The following is an 18,339-nucleotide window of genomic DNA, read 5'->3' as shown; positions in this document are numbered from 1 at the left end:
CAACAGCATCACTCAACGCAACAGCATCACTCAGCTCCCCTCAACGCCACAGAACCACTCAACGCCACAGCATCACTCAACGCCACAGCATCACTCAACGCCACAGCACCACTCAACGCCACAGCACCACAGCACCACTCAACGCCACAGCACCACTCAATGCCACAGCACCACTCAACGCCACAGCATCACTCAATGCCACAGCATCACTCAACGCCACAGCATCACTCAACGCCAAAGCATCACTCAACGCCACAGCATCACTCAACGCCAAAGCATCACTCAACGCCACAGCCCCACTCAACAACACAGCACCACTCAACGCCACAGCACCACTCAATGCCACAGCACCACTCAATGCCACAGCACCACTCAATGCCACAGCACCACTCAATGCCACAGCACCACTCAATGCTACAGCACCACTCAATGCCACAGCACCACTCAATGCCACAGCACCACTCAATGCCACAGCACCACTCAGCGCCACAGATTCCCTCAGCTCTTCTCAACGCCACAGAACCACTCAACACCACAGCATCACTCAACGCCACAGCATCACTCAAGGCCACAGCATCACTCAAGGCCACAGCATCACTCAAGGCCACAGCATCACTCAAGGCCACAGCATCACTCAAGGCCACAGCATCACTCAACGCCACAGCATCACTCAACGCCACAGCATCACTCAACGCCACAGCCCCACTCAACAACACAGCACCACTCAACGCCACAGCACCACTCAATGCCACAGCACCACTCAATGCCACAGCACCACTCAATGCCACAGCACCACTCAATGCCACAGCACCACTCAATGCCACAGCACCACTCAATGCCACAGCACCACTCAGCGCCACAGATTCCCTCAGCTCCCCTCAACGCCACAGAACCACTCAACACCACAGCATCACTCAACACCACAGCATCACTCAACACCACAGCATCACTCAACACCACAGCATCACTCAACACCACAGCATCACTCAACGCAACAGCATCACTCAACGCCACATCACTCAACGCCACAGCATCACTCAACGCCACAGCATCACTCAACGCCACAGCACCACTCAACGCCACAGCACCACTCAACGCCACAGCACCACTCAACGCCACAGCACCACTCAACGCCACAGCACCACTCAATGCCACAGCACCACACAATGGCACAGCATCACTCAGCGCCACAGATTCCCTCAGCTCCCCTCAACGCCACAGAACCACTCAACACCACAGCACCACTCAACACCCCAGCACCACTCAACGCCACAGCACCACTCAACGCCACAGCACCACTCAACGCCACAGCACCACTCAACGCCACAGCACCACTCAACGCCACAGCACCACTCAACGCCACATCACCACTCAACGCCACAGCACCACTCAACGCCACAGCACCACTCAACGCCACAGCACCACTCAACGCCACAGCACCACTGAATGCCACAGCACCCCACAACACCACTCAATGCCACAGCACCACTCAATGCCACAGCACCACTGAACGCCACAGCACCACTGAACGCCACAGCACCACTCAGCACACAGCATCCCTCAACGGCACAGCATCACTCAACGCCACAGCACCACTCAGCGCACAGCATCCCTCAATGCCACAGCATTACTCAATCCCACAGCATTACTCAATGCCACAGCATTACTCAATGCCACAGCATCACTCAATGCCACAGCATCACTCAACGCCACGGCATCACTCAACGCCACGGCATCACTCAACGCCACGGCATCACTCAAAGCCACGGCATCACTCATCGCCACGGCATCACTCAACGCCACGGCATCACTCAAAGCCACGGCATCACTCAACCCCACGGCATCACTCAACCCCACGGCATCACTCAACCCCACGGCATCACTCAAAGCCACGGCATCACTCAAAGCCACGGCATCACTCAAAGCCACGGCATCACTCAACGCCACAGCACCACTCAACGCCACAGCACCACTCAACGCCACAGCACCACTCAACGCCACAGCACCACTCAATGCCACAGCACCACACAATGGCACAGCATCACTCAGCGCCACAGATTCCCTCAGCTCCCCTCAACGCCACAGAACCACTCAACACCACAGCACCACTCAACGCCCCAGCACCACTCAACGCCACAGCACCACTCAACGCCACAGCACCACTCAACGCCACAGCACCACTCAACGCCACAGCACCACTCAACGCCACAGCACCACTCAACGCCACATCACCACTCAACGCCACAGCACCACTCAACGCCACAGCACCACTCAACGCCACAGCACCACTCAACGCCACAGCACCACTCAACGCCACAGCACCACTGAATGCCACAGCACCCCACAACACCACTCAATGCCACAGCACCACTCAATGCCACAGCACCACTGAACGCCACAGCACCACTGAACGCCACAGCACCACTGAACGCCACAGCACCACTCAGCACACAGCATCCCTCAACGGCACAGCATCACTCAACGCCACAGCACCACTCAGCGCACAGCATCCCTCAATGCCACAGCATTACTCAATCCCACAGCATTACTCAATGCCACAGCATTACTCAATGCCACAGCATCACTCAATGCCACAGCATCACTCAACGCCACGGCATCACTCAACGCCACGGCATCACTCAACGCCACGGCATCACTCAAAGCCACGGCATCACTCATCGCCACGGCATCACTCAACGCCACGGCATCACTCAAAGCCACGGCATCACTCAACCCCACGGCATCACTCAACCCCACGGCATCACTCAACCCCACGGCATCACTCAAAGCCACGGCATCACTCAAAGCCACGGCATCACTCAAAGCCACGGCATCACTCAACGCCACGGCATCACTCAACCCCACGGCATCACTCAACCCCACAGCCCCACTCAACACCACTCAACAACACAGCACCACTCAACGCCACAGCACCACTCAATGCCACAGCACCACTCATTGTCACAGCACCACTCAATGCCACAGCACCACTCAGCGCCACAGATTCCCTCAGCTCCCCTCAACGCCACAGAACCACTCAACACCACAGCATCACTCAACGCCACAGCATCACTCAACGCCACAGCATCACTCAACGCCACAGCATCACTCAACGCCACAGCATCACTCAACGCCACAGCATCACTCAACGCCACAGCATCACTCAACGCGACAGCACCACTCAACGCGACAGCACCACTCAACGCAACACCACTACTCAACACCACAGCACCACTCAACACCACAGCACCACTCAACACCACAGCACCACTCAAAAACACAGCACCACTCAACACCACTCAATGCCACAGCACCACACAATGGCACAGCATCACTCAGCGCCACAGATTCCCTCAGCTCCCCTCAACGCCACAGAACCACTCAACACCACAGCACCACTCAACACCCCAGCACCACTCAACGCCACAGCACCACTCAACGCCACAGCACCACTCAACGCCACAGCACCACTCAACGCCACATCACCACTCAACGCCACATCACCACTCAACGCCACATCACCACTCAACGCCCCAGCACCACTCAACGCCCCAGCACCACTCAACGCCACAGCACCACTCAACGCCACAGCACCACTCATTGCCACAGCACCACTCAACGCCACAGCACCACTCAACGCCACAGCACCACTCAACGCCACAGCACCACTCAACACCACAGCACCACTCAGCACCACTGAATGCCACAGCACCCCACAACACCACTCAATGCCACAACACCACTCAACGCCACAGCACCACTCAACGCCACAGCACCACTGAACGCAACAGCACCACTCAGCACACAGCATCCCTCAACGGCACAGCATCACTCAAAGCCACAGCATCACTCAACGCCACAGCACCACTCAACGCCACAGCATTACTCAATCCCACAGCATTACTCAACGCCACAGCATTACTCAACGCCACAGCATTACTCAATGCCACAGCATCACTCAATGCCACAGCATCACTCAAGGCCACAGCATCACTCAAGGCCACAGCATCACTCAAGGCCACAGCATCACTCAACACCACAGCATCACTCAACACCACAGCATCACTCAACGCCACAGCATCACTCAACGCCACAGCACCACTCAACGCCACAGCACCACTCAACGCCACAGCACCACTCAACGCCACAGCACCACTCAGCACCACTGAATGCCACAGCACCCCACAACACCACTCAATGCCACAGCACCACTCAACGCCACAGCACCACTGAACGCCACAGCACCACTGAACGCCACAGCACCACTCAGCACCACTGAATGCCACAGCACCCCACAACACCACTCAACGCCACAGAACCACTCAACACCACAGCACCACTCAACGCCACAGCATCACTCAACGCAACAGCATCACTCAACGCAACAGCATCACTCAACGCAACAGCATCACTCAACGCAACAGCATCACTCAACGCAACAGCATCATTCAGCTCCCCTCAACGCCACAGAACCACTCAACACCACAGCACCACTCAACGCCACAGCATCACTCAACGCCACAGCACCACTCAACGCCACAGCATCACTCAACGCCACAGCATCACTCAACACCACAGCATCACTCAACGCCACAGAACCACTGAATGCCACAGCATCACTCAGCACCACTGAATGCCACAGCATAACTCAGCACCACTGAATGCGACAGCATCACTCAGCACCACTTAACGCCACAGCATCACTCAGCACCACTGAACGCCTCAGCACCACTGAACGCCACAGCATCACTCTGTGCAACCATTCAACAACAACTGGTTCTAATATGTTCTCTCAATGTTTCAAGATTTATTACAAATGTCACAAAAAGATGTTAATATTTCACTTCTGTTCTTGGATTTTCCTCACAATATAATACACTGAACATAATCTTCCCAAAAGTTATTTACAAAAGTTTAAGCTATTGCCATTATAAATTACAATAACTTTCATTTAAGTATTAATTATTTAAAAAAATAAAAGCCATTGTTATTTGTAATATTAATACATCTAAGTCATGTAAATACAACACATATTGCATTAGAAATGCTATAGGTGTCGCGTTTGCGATAGTTAAAACTATTGGCATTGTAAATGACAAAGCTATTAATTTTGCTATTTTCAAAACCAACATATAAATAAAATATTTGTCATTTACAATACCAATACCTCAAACTTTCCTAATGCGAGACCTATTGCATTGCAAATGCTTGTTTAGCTAGTCAGCTGCTCTGAGGTGCAAAAGGAAGGTTTGCCGGCTTTGAATTGTAAATGTGGTGCTGGACGAGTTCAAGGCTCCCAAACTAAGTCACTGCTGGAAGTTACTTAAATGCTGAGTTTTCTGGCTACTGTCAGGATTTCTTAATGTGAAATCAAACTAATTGTAAAGTAAGAGTCCTCACTTGGTCATAGAGTGGGTGTGCAACAGCTTGTGTTACTTTTAGAAAAACAAATATAATGTAAACATACCTAGGGATGTCAAGGCATGGTGAATTTCCTTCATCACGTTGTTGAAAAGTTCATTCTGCCATTCATGCAAAAGCTTCCACTCGTCTTCAGAAAAGCAAGCAACAATATCAAGGAATGTACCTGGTGGCTGCAGGCAAAAAGTGCCAGAGTAGATAAGTCACAATACTGGTGCAAATTCATACTGAATCGAAAATGCATAACATCAGAAAATCTTAATAACCACAAGTGAATTGTGGTACTGTTAGCAACTACCTGGCTTTTATATTTAGTTTGTGCCTTCTTTTCATGACAGTGTGAATGAGTGCAGCGAATCCATGCATTTTGAATGTTCTACCGGTGTATTCTATCAGTGCACATGACATAGACAATCTTGTATTCTGTTGCCCCAGTAATGTCAATAGGAAGCAATGATTAAATACCTGGGAAGTTTACGGATAGATAAAGTGGCAGCAGAATAAACTAACCAACATAGCACAGGGGCGAGTAAGGTGCACAGTTACCCCCAAGTGCTTTCGAATTCAGGTTTTGGTCATTGTATTCTTCAACACAAAGAGACATTTTTGTGTTGGCCTTCGGATGAGAAGTAGGTGTGTTTGAGAATTTACAACAAGAAGTGGATTACAGCAAGCATGATTCACACAATATTAATTTATTCAATTACAGCATTCATGCACGCCTGCATTGTGGAGAAGACTGAAATGAAAGAGGACTTATGAAGGAAAGAAATGCTGTTTTCTCTGACAAAGGTATGTTTGGTTTATCATTGCCGTCACCCGCTTCATGAATAATTGCGCATTAATGATTTTTTTATAAATTGGGCATAAACGAAGAGAAAACACTGATCTGAGAGGTTTGTGTGGAAAAGGTTGCCACTCGGCAGTTTGTATTTAATCATGTGGCTGTATGCTGGTATTGTCAATGGGCAATAAACATTGGTGAGATAAATTTGGTTGCTTTACAAGTACCGCTTTACGATAACATCACCAACTGCGTTTACTTAATTTCAACATTCATAAACATTGATAATTCAATTAATATTCAAGGCACCAAGCTTCGATGTCTGCTCACCTTTACTGAGATGCGCACACTTGAATCCAAGGCCATCAGAGTTCATAATTGTTTTTATTTTACGGAGTTTTATAAGCAAACTTGAGCCGAAGGTATCAGAGTGCTTTACATGAGCACCAGATTCGTTACAGACGGACGTTTCATGGGGAGATGTTATGTTGTGTAATTATGTGATGTTGCTTTAACTATGTTCATTCCACATTCTGCTCAGAGCGTTCCTATGTGCTGTATTCTAATGTAGTCAGTTACCCCTGACTGCTAACCTGTCTGGCTGTGTACCTGCTCTGCTATTTGCATTAAATCCACTTTCCACTTATTTGATGTGTGGCTCATCAATTTAACATCTGGCGACGAGGATGGGAACTGTTAAAAAGCTTCCCTGCAGTCTTTTCAAAGACAATTGGCAAGTTGAAAGACTTCGAACACAAAATAATTTTGAAGGACTCTGCCACACCTAAGATCCATAAGGTTAGAAGTGTGCCAATTGCTCTAAGAAAAGACGTGGCTACGGAACTTGAGAGATTGGTCTCATCCAACATAATTGAACCGTTTGAAGCGTCTGCATGGGTTTCCCCTTTGGTGGTCGTGAAACGATCCAATGGTAAATTAAGATTATGTGTGGACCTTCGCCACTTAAACGATAATATAGTGGTAGATCAATTCCCTCTGCCAAAGATCAATGAGATGTTAGCTTTGCTTGACGGGGCTAAATGGTTCACTACAATCGACTTATCATCTGCGTACCATCAGATCCCTTTGTTTAGAGACAGCAGGAAATACACTGCTTTCATAACCCCACAGGGTTGTTACCAATTTAAAAGGATGCCTTTTGGTTTGGCTTCGGCCGCAGCTGTTTTCCAGCGTTTAATGCACAGGTTGTTTTCCACTGTTAAAAACACAAAGTTTTTTCAGGATGACATCCTCATCTTTGGAAAGGAAAGGGCAGATCATGACAATACCTTAAATGAAGTTTTGAGCATCCTTAACGACAAAGGGTTAACTGTTGAATACACCAAATGCACCTTTGCCAGTGATCATGTAACTTACTTAGGGCACGTTATAGATTGTAATGGTATTAAACCAAAACCCAACTTAGTTGATGCTATCAGGTGTGCTCCTTCCCCCAAGGGAAAAGATGATGTCAGATCCTTTATTGGCTTAGCCGAATTTTGTTCAAAATACATTCCCAACTTTGCGACCAGAACATATAATATAAGACAGCTGTTAAAGAACAAGACAAAGTTTGCTTGGTCAGTAGAATGTGAACAAGATTTTGATGACATCAAAAGTTGCATTGCCAATATAGCTTCTTTAAAGAGTTTTAATCCTGATGCTCATTCTATTATCACCACAGATGCCAGCATTAAAGGTTTGGGTTCGGTTTTGTCCCAAGTTGGTGTGAGTGGTAAGGAGCAAATTGTTGCTTATGCTTCCAGGTCACTCTCGCCCACAGAAGAAAAATACTCAACCATTGAAAAAGAAACTTTGGCATGTGTATGGGCTGTTAATCACTTTAGAGCTTTTGTATGGGGTGCTAAGTTTACTTTGCGCTGTGATCACAAGCCATTACTCAGAGTCCTGACTACTGAAGGTACTGTTAACACTTCAGCGAGAGTTGCCAGACTTGCTATTAAACTGCAAGATTTTTGTTATAATGTGGAATTCGTACCTGGCAAAGAGAATTGTATAGCCGATTTTCTTTCTAGAATGCCTAAGCAACTCGATGAATGTGAGGATGAATTGTGGAACTCCTTTCAGGTAGCCTATGTACAAGACATGGATGGTGCAGGCATTTCGAAGCAAAAGTGGGTTGATGAATATGTGAAAGATGAAGAGCTATGTTTAGTAAAATCCCATCTAGCTGGGTCCTGGCCGAGGAAAGTTGATTGTAAGCATCCTTTGAAGCCTTTTTGGGATGTTAGATTAGAATTAAGTGTTCAAGATGGCAGCATCTGGTTTGGAGAGAGAGTCATACCTCCGAAGACTTTGCGGTCGTCCATCATGGCCTTATGCCATGAGGGGCATTTTGGCATAGTCCGTTCTAAACGTACAGTTAAAACCTCTTTTTGGTGGCCAGGTATGGATGTTGAAATCGATCAGTTTGTAAGGAACTGTAGGTTATGCCAAACTGCTGACAAATCTCTAGTTGTCTGTAAGCCTCCTATGGGCAACATGACTGCACCTAGTTCTCCTTGGGAACATTTGGCCATTGACATCATGGGTCCTGTTGGCAGTGAGCAAAAATACATTTTGGTCTTGATGGACTTATTTTCTAGGTGGCCTTGTGTAAAGGTTGTGAGCAAAGCTGATACTACTACTGTCTTAAAGTTCTTAGATACATCTTTCACGTTAGAAGGTATCCCTTCAGTTTTACTTAGTGATAATGGTGTCCAATTTACCTCTAATAAGGCTAAAGAGTATTTTGATACACTTGGTATCAAGCACAAGACTACTGCTCTTTATAATCCAAACAGTAATGGTATGGTTGAGCGGTTTAACCGTGTCATTAAAAGTACAATTCAAATGTCTGGTAAGAGTAAGGAGTGGGAAACTCAAGTTTTAAAAATGGTTTGGTCTTACAGAACCTCTATATGTGAGGCTACTGGTTTTCCTCCTTTTGTACTTATGCGTGGCAGGAATCCGCGTACCAAGTTTACTCCAGGATGGTTGTTTAAGTCCAATGTGGTCAATTGGTCTGAAGATGTTGTTAAGGAAAGGAGCCAAGCTTCGCATCTTAAAAGCAAAATGTTGTATGACTCAAAGCACAAGGTGAAAGATGTTAGCTTGGTTGTTGGTCAATGGGTAAGGGTCAAGAAACCTGGTAAGCCTTCCAAGGAGGAAAGTAGTTTTTATGAACCTATGCAAATTGTCGAAGTTTTAAACAATTCTGTTCGCCTTTCTGATGGACGTGTTTGGAACCTCAAAAGGATTGCTAAATGTCCACCTCCTCAGGTTGTCCCTCCTTGTCTAGCTTCCTCTCAAGAGTCTTCTGACTTGTTTGACTTAGAGGATTTGTTTTGTCCTAAAGCTTCCGATGCATTCCAGACGTCCAACACTTCCAGCTGTCCTGTCTCAGACATTTCTGGCCAGGTTTCGTCTGATTTGGGTGCTTCTACTTCTTCAAGTTCTGCATGTGATGGTGAGGTTCATGCTTTCAGAAACCCTAGGCGTGAGAAAAAGCCTCCCGTGTGGTTAGCAGATTACATTTCTGAGAATTTTCCTTTGTAATGTTTTTTTTTTCCTTTCTGTTTTGATGGGGGGTGGTGTTGGGCACAAGTTATAACCTTATTTTCTTTATTGTTCAAAGGGGGATGTGTTATGATGTGTAATTATGTGATGTTGCTTTAACTATGTTCATTCCACATTCTGCTCAGAGCGTTCCTATGTGCTGTATTCTAATGTAGTCAGTTACCCCTGACTGCTAACCTGTCTGGCTGTGTACCTGCTCTGCTATTTGCATTAAATCCACTTTCCACTTATTTGATGTGTGGCTCATCAATTTAACAACAGATTAAGTGATTTGCCCAGAATCATACGCTGCTGAGCGTCTCTGCTGAGTCTCGAACCCTGTTCCCCAGCTTGGAGGTCGACCGCTCTAGCAGTTAGGCCACATCCTCTCCACAAAGTAATGTCCTCCCTCTCCTCAATGTATTTTGATGGGATTATGGAAGCAAATCTGTGATGTCGACCCACTTATTTATACAAGCTGATCTGAATGTAGTTTACACATCAATGTGACAGTTTTCTTTTCTCTCTTCTTGGTTTTCACTACTTTTTTTAATTGAGTTAATAGTAATCTTTGTAAATGTAATTTTAGTTTGCGTGTTTTTATTTTTTTTTAGACATAAAGGCCTAGTTCAAACCCACCACCCATGTTTTTCCAGTTTAAGAGAACCTCCTGTTCAATGGACCAGATAGAAGGAGACATTTTTAACCTCATTTGAATCTATTGAAGCAGAAAAAATATCCGTGAAAAGGAGAAATATATTGTTGCATACTTTGGGTATTGAAAGACAGGTGATTAACTGCATTTTACCAAAGGTGTATCCTCTAGTGACATAAGTGAACATTAATGAGCTTGAAGTAGTTATGTTAAGGATGGAGGCAAGTTTTACACCAAAGTGTCAGTGTAGTATTAGTTAAGTACAAATTTTATACTAGAGCAAAGTGTTAAAGTGGAATTTTCAACAGCATTGAGAGCATTATCAATGACATGTCATTTTGGTGTCATGGAAGATAAAATGATTACACACCTGATTTTAGACAATATCAGAAGTAAGAAAATTCGGGGGCAGTTATGGATTTTTGGACTCCAAATTACAAGATGCCATAGCAGCTGCGAAAACTACTGAGCAGTCTGAGAGGTGGATGCGGACTGACAATGAAGAAAAGAAAGTGTGCATGAATATTCAATTGATTGTTTGTCGTAACCACACAGATTATTTTTTTTTTAAAATAAGAATAAAGTCTTGGCTTGTTACAAATGTGGAAGTAATAGTCATTTAGCATTTTCAATATGTTGTCCCGTCATTGGTTAGGAGTGTAAGAATTGTGATAAATTGGGTCATTCTGCTAAGGGGCAGAGATATAGATAAAATACTAAAGTTAAGAAAGGGGAGTGGCTTTTATGACTGAGTATGAACAATCAAATGATTCTTGTAATTCAAACAGGTCCGGCTATTGGTCTCAGAAGACAAAAAGGTGATTTGCTTCTTAAAGGCTTTGAGGAGCAGCAAGGAGAGATAGTGAGTGATTTACACGTTTTGTTTCCAACCAAGTTCATAGTTCTGATTTTAGGAAAAAACATGGAACTCCAATCGAAGATTCAGAGTCTCATTGGACAATAATTACAAGATATTTGTTTTAAGAAAAGTTAGGGGCTTTGATTGTAGAAAATGATGTAGCACAGTAACATTTTGTCAGAGCATTTGATGGTACAATGATTGAGATTGTATGTTTTGCCAGGGTGAAACTGAAATTATAGAAAGGAGAGCAGACAAAGTTATCTGTGGCCTCTAAGGGAGTTAATGTATTAGGTTGGGAGGATTTGTGGAAATTGGAGAATATATTAAATCTCAGGAGCAAAGAACAAATTCTAGTAGATAATGAGACTGACCAGGGAAGTTGGTTGATTGAGCACTTTCTAGTAGTATCTTCTAAGAATTTGGTGTTATTGAAGAGATTCTCGCATAAAATTAAATATAAAAATGATGATGTGCATGTAAAACAGAAATTGAGTTCTGTTCCTTTGAGTGTGAGAAGCAATTTGAAGATTCTATTGAAAACAATTTACAAGGAAGGCAGGATAGAGGACATCTGAATGGTTACCTCCAATAGATTTAGGAGGTAAAGGAGACAATTTGAGAGTATGTGAGGACCTCAGTGCTCGCACTGCAAATATTATTGATTGTCATGCCTTTCCAAATATAAATGAGTTATTTACTACCCTGATAGGAGCCAAATAGTTTTCCACTCTGAACCTACGCTCTCATTATCATCATTTGTTATTGACTTACGATTCCAAATAGCTCAACGCTTTTTTGACGCCATTTAGTTTGTATTAATATCAACAACGGTTCTGTCGGGTATGAATCTGATTGCTTCAGAGCCTATACACATGTTTCAATCTATATTCAGACATAATTATACTGCTTATTATGACTGCCAGACAAAATTACGAAGTGCAAATCCAAACAAGAAAGAGAGTCAATAAACGTTTTAATCATTGAATTATTTTTTCATTCATGGCTTAATTTTCACTGAATTTTCACTGAGACCCTCTAGTTATGCATAGAAATTAATCACAATAAACGGCGCATCCATTTAAGTAAAATGTGACATATCGTGAAAATATTGTGACTGAGTGACATAATAATCTGTGAGTTATATACACATAAGTGAGGGATATGGGAAAGGAAGGAATTTGAGAATCACTGGGGCCAGTCTATAGTTTAGTGGTTATTGAATCCAGCGTGCCATATTAATTGGCTGTGATGTTGGATTCTGTTGGCTGGTCCTCTAATGTTTTTCGTCGACGTTTCCACCCTGTTGACGCCTTAGTTATGGGTCTCTGACGGCTCTTCTTCAGGACGAGGGAGGGGTAGTGATGTTGCGCCTCTGTTCCCTTCGTTATTCGAACACCATGGAACTACGTTGGTTATGGTCTCATCTGGGATGACGAATCACCATTGCATGCAGAATTGCGCCTCCGGTGGTTAGTTTGATTCGACGTTTCCTATTCTGTGCGTTTTCATCGTAGCAACCAGACCGTCTATCAATTACATTCGGCGATCACGAAAAACGGGTATTTCTCATTGAATAGTTTTCTCTGTTGTATCCAGATCGTCCTCCAATTATTTACGGCGATCCGTAGGTAACGGTCTTGATATCTATACTGGGGTTCAATTAAGGTAATAGTCCGTTGTGTTCTCTCTGAGCTATCCTTGATGCAATTAAGAGAGTTCCGCCTCCAGACAATAAGGGAAAGCTTTCATCTTTCACTGGTCTTAAAATATTATAATACATTTATTAGTAATTTTGATGAGAAAATGGACCCTATGAGACTGTTATTGAGGAAAAGATTTAATTTTCGTGGTCAGAGGTACAACAAAGGGCCTCTGAGCAAGTCAAGGCTATTGTTGAGGCACCAACTTTCAAAGTTTATTGCGTAGGAAATGTGATAACAGTGGATACTAGTTTGTATGTTGTGGTTGGTGCTCTCCCTATAGAAGGCTTAATTTACGTACGGGACATTGAACGCTACAGATCAGAGATATGCAATAATTGAGAGGTAATTGTTGGCATGTCTATGGGCGGTGTTACATTTCCACAATTATGTGTAGGGTAATTGTTTTTTTCTACAAGTTGACCACAAGCCCATCGCTGGTATTTCATCTCCTCGTGCGATTTGAAATGCTACCACCTAGATGGTAAGATTAACTTCTAAATTGTGAGAATATTGGTTTTTGCGGAGTATGTGCCTAAAAAATGTAATGGGACTTCTGACTGTCTTTCAAGGTTACCTTTAGATTTGGAGGTTTTTATTATAGAGGTCAACTATGCAACAAATTAGAAAATTAAAGTAGTGGATTCCTTATGAAAAATCACTTCTCCAGTTCCGACAGATGTTTCTGAAGAAGACTGGAAAAATGCTGAAAAAAATGATCTGTACAATGGTAGAGTTGAAGAATGGGAGGTGTAAGGTCGGCCAGTAAAGACATGTATTTCTCCAGAAACAGTATCATTCTGAAATGTGGCCAATGAACTGGGAGTGGCAGTATTGTTATTGTTTAACGGAGCTAAATCTGTGCCTCCGTTAGGTATACGTGAAAATAATTATTCGAGTTGCTCATGAAAAACACCAAGAAATAGCTTGACAAAATATCAGACAGATGGTCAAGAGAATGCCAGGAGTGTGGTAACAGTGATAGGATGATTAAGGCGAGCGTGGCACTCATCACTCCCGGTCCATGGCCAGGGTAGCAGTAGAAGGTGGTCACTCTTGATATTTCACATTCATTCCAAAACATGCCAAGTGATTCTCAGTATGCGCTTGTGTTAGTAGAGCCACAAGTGTGGTGACCGATTTTTAGGTCGAGCCTAGCGCAGCGCGCATGTGCTGCTCTGCGAGGCTTCTTGTTACTACTCTGTGTGGGTCTGACTCCCCACACGCATATGGTTGGCTTTTGCATGTGTCTTTTTCTAATCGTAGCCTGCAAATGGCTAAAGGTAGGTGCATGTCCTACCTCTTCTGAAAATGTTCACTCCCACAGCGTTTTGCCGCGGGAGCCCCCTTGTCTCCGTGTGCCCGCCCCCCACACTCCTCTGTGTCCCCGTTTCCCTTCTCCCACTGTACTTATTGTGCCTGGTTCCCACGCTCTCAGCTCCTCGCTGTTTTCCAAAAAGCTAGTTAGTGTCCCTGGCTGCGGCTATTAGGGGCACCTCTTTGCATTTCTCAGGTCCTGATTCCGAGCTTGCGGCCTCTGGATCTGCCAGAGATCCATCTTTTACTCATAGGTGCTTAGCTTCCAATGGTTTGACCCTAACATCTGACAGACAGCAGCAATGCTGATGTATCGCACCACTTTCATCAGCATCGCCGGCCCGAGACTCGCTTACTCTTCTCCTAGGAGACAGTATGCCAGTCTGAAGTAGTAATTTGACCCTCACATCTGACAGACAGGAGTGCAGCTGATGTATCGCACCACTTTGATCAGCATCGACGGCCCCAGACAAGCAGCACAGTGACTCCGCCACTCCCTCAAATCCTGAGCTAGAAATCGGAACATAATCACTTCGGGAGCACACAGGTTTCATAGGTAGGAAGGGAATAAGGGAGTAAGCCAGGATAGCTAAGTCACCCTACAGCCGGCTCGAACAAAGGCATTGATTTTTTCACACACTACCCACAAAGAAGTTTTCAAATGCTTCTATATATTATCCGGACGCAAAACACAGATGCCCACATCTGGTGAAATCTTGAGTTTCTGGAGCTAAAGTCGTGCTTCTGGAATAATAACATACAACTTGTGAGCAGGACCATTTGAAAATATTGGTAGATTATACAGAAAAATATTGTGCTAGTCGAGTCTGATTAAAAGTACATGAAGAAAACGAGAATGTGATGAGGTGGGGGTTGGTGTTAGCAACATCTAATTATTATAATAATAATAATAATAATAATAATAATAATAATGGCTATAATTATGCAGCAGGGTTAGGCGAAATTATACAGCCGGGTTAAGTAAATTGTGCCAAATTATGCTGCACATGTTTTGGTTGTATTCATTATTTTTACATTTTTACACTTGTTAAGAGTTTCTGGGATTTGGTGGCACCTCATTAGTACCAGTTTAACACCCAAATATAGTTGTGACCCCATTTGGTTTACTAAGGGGCAGAGTCACTAATTTGTATTCATGGTAGTTCAAAATGATATTTCCAAAAATATAATGGCTTGTGACCAGGATAGTCACAAGAAATTGTTAAGCATGACTGTATAAAATGCACTGATTTCTGACTTCAATTCAGATGATTGGGTGAGATTTGTAAAACCTGATTGGGTCAACAATGACGAATAAAGATTTGGCAAACCTAAAGGTGGTGAAGGACAATCCTCATAATGTGCTGACTTTGGAATGTCGGGTGGACTGTGAAATGTCAGAGGAAAAATATCTCTAGTAATGTCTTGAGTGGGTCCACTTGGTTGAGAATTGATACTCAGAATCAAGTAAGTTGAGGTCGCAGTGAGTCTTTTTCCATATTATCTAACATCTGTGTCAATTCCCAAGGGTATACTCTTCTGTCAGATACTGACACTAATGCTAGCAGAGTTAAACACAATGGTAAAGGCTCTTGGAAAACTAATTTGGTATTAACTACCTTATGTTTACTTCCATTTTCTGGGTAGTCGTTTTGTCTTGTTTGATTTCCTTCAGAAGGATTTCCACCTCGTTAATTACATCCCTTAATGTTTACTCTTGTAAGTTCATTCTTCTCTTCGATGTAGGTATTACTATCTTCAGGAGGGAAGCTTTATTGTGTTGTTTTTCTTATAGACAGCTTGGTCTCTTTTGTTTCACTGATGCGCTAACCTGGCACATAGAACATAATTTAAAAAAATCCTTAGTTGAACATTGATCTGTCAGTTGAGCATGGTGCTGGATTAAAAGTAGACTTGATTCTATACTGGTTCCATTTCATCTTTGCTATAATAAAATATGCTATGGTTCAATTATTATGCTATTTGTGTTGTAAAAATTACTTGTGCAAACCTACCTTTCACAGGCTATTACTCACCTTTAAATCCTGCTGGTATAAATTCTTCCTGGATTTCATTGTAATTTCACAGGCTATAGTATCTCTGAAATGGAAATAAATGAGTGTGAAGGAAAACAAAGAGACAAGCGCAGCTCTTCCTTCCTTAGGGGCAAAAGGAAACAAAAAAAGGTAACAACTCAGACACGAACAGTGCTCCACTCCACTACATGAATATTGTAGATGAGAAAAAAACACTAGCGCAAAAAGCTCACTCTCTAAAAACACATAGAATAGGAACGGGTGTCTCTACACACCACACCCACACACGGCTCATTCATTCTATTTTCGATAAAACAAGATATAAACCAGCCTGCGCACCAGCAAAGGTCAGTGGGTGCACTTCCTCTGTATGAACAGCAGCGAGAACAGAAGCCTAGACACACACCTCTTCCTGTATAGAGCAGACCAAATACTCCAGCTAGCTGCTACAGGAAAGTGAAGGAAGTTCGCACAGAGACACACGTGAAAAGCATACTGCCAGTACCATACAGAGGACCCACCCCACATAGTATAGTAAAAAGTTCAGAGACCCACCTTACATAGTATTGTAAACAGTTCAGAGACACACAGCTCTATCTCCCTCCCTATAAACAGCGCACTGGGCCTATCTCCCTGAAATGAAATGAAAAGACCATTTATAAAGCGCGGTAGCTACCCTTAGGCGTCCTAGTGCTACGGACAAAAGCTTGTGAAAGTGCAGTTGTAAGCTATTCTGGTTTGTTAAAAAGCAGACTTTTTAAGTGTTTGCGGAACGAAAGTAGTTTAGGCTCTGATCTCAGTTGGAGGGGGAGGGAGTTTGTTGTACTCAAAAGGAAGATGGATTCTTCAGGTAAGGTAGGTCAAGTTACTTTATTTAAGTTAGTTAGATAAGTTATAAAGATAACCCCATCAGGAGCAGCTGTCCTGCTGCTCAGCCCTCACTCAACTGACATTCATAACATACTAACATTCCACTCATCCAACATTCTACAACACATGCATTCTAGCTGAGCAGCAGGGAGACTCAAGATACAACATATCTCCCTTCGTTATAGGGGAAAGAATTGCATAGTAAACAAATAAGATAATGACCACATGTTAAGTACACGTAGTCACAAACTTAAAACAATGCACAAATAAAACATATGCAAATATGCAACACCATTCTACCAATGAACTTACAAAGAAGATACATCCTGAATCGCTAAACCACGATTCACCAAACATCAAAAGAAAACAACCCGAGGCACTATGTAACGCCTCATCTCACACACCACAGTCTGAGCAGAACGTCACGAAAGATCCCTGAAATAAAGCGCTATCCATCATCATACACCATCAATCCGAAATGCCACACATCATACCAGTTGGCCAGACCAGAACAACATGCAGCACTCACACGAACAAACCATAGCACGAAATAACAGGAATCAACGTGTACACTACAGACAACGTGTACACTACAGACAAATGAACAAGCCCTTACAAAACTCATTCACACACCAGAATGAGCACTTACATAACCCATTCCTACACCAGAACGAGCACTTATATAACTCATTCTCACACAAATGAACAAGCTCTTACATAACTCATTCATACACCCGATCGAGCACTTACATAACTCAATCATAACGAGAACGAGCACTTACATAACTCATTCGTACACCAGAATGGGCACTTACATAACCCATTCCTACACCAGAACGAGCACTTATATAACTCATTCTCCACAAATGAACAAGCCCTTACATAACTCATTCATACACCCGATCGAGCACTTACATAACTCAATCATAACCAGAACGAGCACTTACATAACTCATTCGTACACCAGAATGAGCACTTACATAACCCATTCCTACACCAGAACGAGCACTTACATAACTCATTCTCACACAAATGAACAAGCTCTTACATAACTCATTCATACACCACATACTACATGACCACTACCAACATGAGTTAATGAGTCGCCCAACAACTGAGCACAACACACACACAAC

At 43.9% G+C, this 18,339-nt stretch overlaps 1 pseudogene across 1 annotated transcript in view; it reads right to left on the bottom strand.

Moving 5' to 3' along the window:
• LOC147729622 (uncharacterized) overlaps positions 1 to 16,393 on the bottom strand; it is a 98,239-nt pseudogene extending 81,846 nt beyond the window's left edge. Inside the window, exons 1-2 of the transcript XR_015308338.1 lie at positions 16,334 to 16,393; positions 5,468 to 5,594 (exon numbers count right to left, since the gene is read on the bottom strand). The product of XR_015308338.1 is annotated as an uncharacterized LOC147729622 (transcript). The remainder of the gene's footprint in view (positions 1 to 5,467; positions 5,595 to 16,333) is intronic.
• Positions 16,394 to 18,339: the final 1,946 nt, after the last annotated feature.

The sequence above is a fragment of the Lissotriton vulgaris genome, chromosome 2_1 (genome assembly GCF_964263255.1).
Source record: "Lissotriton vulgaris chromosome 2_1, aLisVul1.2, whole genome shotgun sequence".
NCBI classification, from domain to species: Eukaryota; Metazoa; Chordata; class Amphibia; order Caudata; family Salamandridae; genus Lissotriton; species Lissotriton vulgaris.
This window is presented reverse-complemented; position numbering and strand designations above follow the sequence as displayed.